Raw genomic sequence first — 5,757 nt, 5'->3', positions numbered from 1 at the left:
GCATCTGCCTGCAATGCGGGAGACCTGGGTTCGATCCCTGGGTTGGGAAGATCCCCTGGAGAAGGAAATGGCAACCCACTCCAGTAGTCTTGCCTGGAGAATCCCATGGACGGAGGAGCCTGGTGGGCTACAGTCCATGGGGTCACAAAAGAGTCAGACACGACTGAGCGACTTCACTTTCACTTTCGTTTTTAAAATATTTATTTTATTTGGCTGTGTTGGGTCTTAGTTGCATCATGAGGGATTGTCCATTGCGGTGCATGGACTTTATACTTATGGCATGTGGGCTCAGTAGTTTCAGTCATGTGGGCTCTCTAGTTGTGGTACACAGGCTCTGGAGTGCACAAGCTCAGTACTAGGAGCTCGCAGGCTTAGTTGCTCCCTGGATGTGGGATCTTAGTTCCCCAACCAGGGATTGAACCCTCGTCCTCTTCATTCCAACATGAATTCTTAACTACTGGACCACCAGGGAAGTCTCAAGAGCTGTATTTTAAAATTTGCTGCATTCTGATGATGATGACTGAGCGACTGAACTGACTGACTGACTGATGATGGTTCAGTTCAGTCGCTCAGTCGTGTCTGACTCTGCCACCCCAATGACTGCAGCATGACAGGCTTCCCTGTCCATCACCAACTCCTGGAGCTTACTCAAACTCATATCCATTGGGTAGGTAATGCCACCAACCATCTCATCCTATGTTGTCCCTTTCTCCTCCTGCCTTCAATCTTTCCCAGCATCAGGGTCTTTTCAAATGAGTCAGTTCTTCACATCAAGTGGCCAAAGTATTGGAACTTCAGCTTCAGCATCAGTCCTTTCAATGAATATTCAGGACTGATTTCCTTTAAGATTGACTGGTGGTGGTGGTGGGACATAATAAATGACCTCTAGATGAAAGGCAAAAAGTATTATTACTTCCAGAAGACTGTCGATACAGGGCAGCATTAGAGATTGCATCTGGATAACAGCAAGCTGGAACTGTAGCAGGCAGCTTATATAAGGCAAACCAGGTGTAGCTAGCTAGGTTTCATGGGCTTCTTATAGATTATTCTGAATAATTCTGCAGACTAAGGAAGAAGAGGCTGTCCTGGATATTCGGGATCTGGGGCTTCTGGTAGTTGGCTGTGTGAGCTATAACCCAGAGTGTTAGAGCCCAAAAGGGAAGCGGTTGGAGTATAGGCTTGGCAAACATCCTTCAACGGGATGAACATTTTTAGCCATGATCTTAAAACTGTCAAGACAGCACTTATGAAATATAAGCCATCATAGTTCTTCCTTTACAGTTTAACTAAAATGTAGAAGTGTTCAGTTATTTAACCAACGTCCCACAATTAGGAAATCATGAGGCTAGGATTCCAATCAAGATCCACCTAGATCCTAGTTATTGTTGCTGTTGTTCAGTCATGTCCAACTCTGCAACCCTATGGACTGTAGGTCACCAGACTTCTCTGTCCATGGCATTTTCCAGGCAAGAATATAGAGGGGATTTGCCATTTCCTTCTCCAAGGGATCTTCCTGACCCAGTGATTGAATCTTCTGCATTAGCAGGTTGATACTTTACCACTGAGCCAAACAACTTGGGAAATGGATCGTGGCTATACTGCCTCTCTAAATGAACCTGTCGTCTTATATACTTTCTCTAGTAGAGCTTTATTGTGTTTTCCTTTCACTCTTCAGGTTAGCCCTTTTTTCTCTTCTGTCTTGCACACTGTATAATGTGCATGACTGCTAGGAGCTATCATGTGTTGAATTTCTGTGCATTCCTCTCTCCAGACCCACATCTACTTTATCTTGGCTCATTCTGCTTTTCAAACTCTCAGTGCTTGGTATCCACTTGTTTCCTGGAGTTTCAAGGGTGAGGAAGAAGAAAAATTGGGGAAGAAAGAGAAAAACTGTACTTATATTATTTTAAAAACCAATTTTAAACAATAAAAGCTCTTTATATTAATAATAATAATGTGATTGACACTACAATTTTGGCAAAAAGAACATTTCAGTATCCAATGAGTTAGATATACTGTGCTACTCTGTAGGGCAATTTTGAAAACATTTTACTGTGAACAATAGGAATATAATTGCTTAACATTCTACAAAAAAAAAAAAGAGAGAGAGAGAGATTGGCCTTGCTCCTGTTATGTGCTGGATTCTTCATAACTCTCAGTGAATGACAGATCAAGCAGTGATTATCCTGAAGGCACATAATACTCCAGGAGCCAGATGGGTCAACTTTATTATTGTGTGACAAATATAAATTTCTGTTTCAATGTTATCTAATTATATGTGTTAGGTCAAAGGTTGTATAGGATGAAGAATTATGTAATGAAAAATATTGATATTTTCCTTTTAGAATAGAAGGGACATTGCAGAAAAGATTTTAACAGTAATCTGGATTAAACTGGAATTCTCACTAAATTTAGAACCAGTCCTGCCATTGTTGTTGAAGAACAGATAACAAAGTACTAATCACATGATCTGCTGTTTCCTGCCTATTCAAATACTCAGCTTGACCTTTAAGATGAAGGGAGAAGAGAAAATATTGGACAATAGGTCTGGTAGTATCAACCAGAGGAATAATAAAATGTAGACAATTTAAGTTTTCTTGGATCAAAAATGATAAGACATCTGAAAATGTTGAAATAAATTAAAATAGTTCCAAATGAACCCATATGCTTGAAGACAGTCTTTTTCATGCATCTGCTTTTTTTAATGCTCCTCTCCTGAAGAAATATTAAATTTATTTAAGAATGATTATTAATCAAAGTAAACATTTGTGTATATGTATGCACTTTTGCCCATTACTGCAATCTGATTCATAGATTTTAAACTCCAAGTGTCTAAAAAGCAAAACTACCATTGTTCAGTCACCCATCCCCATTATCCCATTTCAGGAAGCGTCCAGAAGTCTAAATACTTGGGGAAATGTATCTATTCTCTCAACTGTAGATATGGTCCTAGTTAGGGCACATGAGATTGGCCTTTAGGCAAAAGAAACACATACAGAAATGGAAGTTGTTGATTTTCCAGTAGACAGATCCATAGCAAGAGCTAAAAGTTATGTTACCAATGGAACTTCACACCTAAAGCATAGTACATAAAATTTCAAAACATTTCGGAGATGTCCAAAAACTGATTAACGATATAAAATTTTTCCTAGAAGGAAAAACAGAAGGAACGAAGTGTGTAGGATCAGAGACAAAGACTGAGCAGGGAATTAATAACTCTTCAGGTTGGAGAAGTTATCAGATAAATGACCGTGAGCATCAGTGACTGTGTTTCCTGAATAAATGTCTCCAATCAATCATTGCCAAAGAACTGAAAGAATGGAAACAGTCACTAGGAGCCTAGGCACTTTGGCTTCTTTCAGTTGGTTTCCTCCTCAGCCGCCATGTGCAGTCTCCTGCCTGTGACCTCTCTGGCACTGTTTTCTTTATTCAGAAAGGCAATCTCACCACTGTTTACACTGTCCTCTAGTTCGCAGTAGTTGAGTCTTGCTTCACACGTCTTGAGAAGTTCCTCAGCTTGGGTGTAGAAGTACAAAAAAAGGTCATTGAAGAGAGCCTCTTCAATTAAGATACTCAGCAAGATTTTTACATAGGTGAAATCTAGACAAATATGAAATACCATATTGGTAGGGAATACAAATGGCAAAGCAGATTGTGTGACTTAGGGAGTCCCACATGGAATAGTTACATTTCAGGGGTCTGATCACCACCCTGAAGTTTTCTAACTTCCTGGTGGTGGCGGTTTAGTCACTAAGTTGTGTCCAGCTCTTGCAACCCCATGGCCTTTAGCCTGCCGAGCTTCTTTGTCCATAGAATTCTCCAGGCAAGAATATGGTAGTGCGTAGCCATTTCCTTCTTCAGGGCATCTTCCCAACCCAGGAATCCAACCTGGGTCTCTTGCATTGCAGGCAGATTCTTTACTATCTGAGCCATGAGAAGTCGCTCTGGTTTTCTAGAAGGACTCAAAAAAGAAAGACTCAAACAAACAGCAAGTTATGAGCACAACAGTGGTTTAGTACAGTAAAAGGAGCATGAGCAAGAGAAAAAGGATACTCATTGAAAGTAGTCTAGAGATATCAGGCACAGGATTCTGACTCTTTCCCCATCTTTGATCACACAAAAGGCACTTTCCTCTCTAGCTGAGAACTGTTAAGATGCGCACAAAGTGTCTTTGCACAGAGAAACCTACCTGAGTCTTAGGATCCAAGATTTAAGAAGAACAGATCATGTCGACACATACTGCTGTGCAACCAACCACAGTAACTGAAATTCAGAATACCAACAGTGAAACCAGGAGTATCGTCAATCTTGATGTTTGCATGAATCAATCTTGACAGTCCTGATGAGCTGATGCAGTACACCCCATGGCTCCAGACATCCATGACAACATCATCAATTAGCACCATAAAAAGCATCCTAAGAGCCACATGCCCAGGGGTCATCACCAAAGGCCAATCAAAGTTCCAGGATCCTCAGGAAACATGCAAGGATTGAATAAACCAGACTTGATGTGCTCTATCTTCACGTCTCCATTGACATGCTTGGGAGGGAAGTGGGAATGCAATCCAATGATTCCCTTCCTCTGCCCACCCCTTCCTGTAGCCCAAGGCTTGAGGGAGAGGGCAAGGAACATTGGCTTTTGATGTTCTAAAACATGGCAGGTCTGACACCTAGGAAATCATTCTCCTGCTATTTGGGGACAGTAAACTAGAGGAAGTTGGTATGAAAAGAGGTTTTTCTTTTTCTCAATGAATGGATGAAGCTGGAGTCCAAGCTAGTCTTGAAGTCCTTAAGCAAGGAGTACCCAGCCAGGTTGCTCATCCCAAGCACCACAAAAAAGGGATGCACAAAAAGTATGTCAGCAAGTATGAAAGTGAAAGTCGCTCAGTTGTGTCCCACTTTTTGTGATCCCATGGACTATACAGTCCATGGAATTCTCTAGGCCAGAGTACTGGAGTGGGTAGCCTTTCCATTCTCCAGGGGATCTTCCCAAACCAGGAATTGAACCCAGGTTTCCCTCATTGTAGGCAGATTCTTTACCAGCTAAGCCACAAGGGAAGCCCAAGAATACTGGAATCCTTCTCCAATGGGTCTTCCTGACCCAGGATTCTTTACCAACTGAGCTATCAGGAAGCAAGTATGGCATGAACTTAATATTTTACATTTCTTGAACAAATTATTTTTAATTATTTTAATTTTAACTGCATGAATAATATATATTTATTGAAGAAAGTGAAAAAAAGAATAAAAATCAAAAGTAATCATATAACATCATAGTACATCAGATCAGATCAGTCGCTCAGTCATGTCCAACTCTTTGTGACCCCATGAATTGCAGCACGCCAGGCCTCCCTGTCCATCACCAACTTCCGGAGTTCACTCAGACTCATGTCCATCGAGTCAGTGATGCCATACAGCCATCTCATCCTCTATTGTCCCCTTCTCCTCTTGCCCCCAATCCCTCCCAGCATCAGAGTCTTTTCCAATGAGTCAACTCTTCGCATGAGGTGGCCAAAGGACTGGAGTTTCAGCTTTAGCATCATTCCTTCCAAAGAAATCCCAGGGCTGATCTCTTTCAGAATGGACTGGTTGGATCTCCTTGCAGTCCAAGGGACTCTCAAGAGTCTTCTCCAACACCACAGTTCAAAAGCATCTATTCTTCAGCGCTCAGCCTTCTTCACAGTCCAACTCTCATATGCATACATGACCACAGGAAAAACCATAGCCTTGATTAGACGAACCTTTGTTGGCAAAGTA

This window comes from Bison bison, unplaced genomic scaffold, assembly GCF_000754665.1.
Source record: "Bison bison bison isolate TAMUID 2011002044 unplaced genomic scaffold, Bison_UMD1.0 scf7180017864471, whole genome shotgun sequence".
Lineage (NCBI taxonomy): Eukaryota > Metazoa > Chordata > Mammalia > Artiodactyla > Bovidae > Bison > Bison bison.
This window is presented reverse-complemented; position numbering follows the sequence as displayed.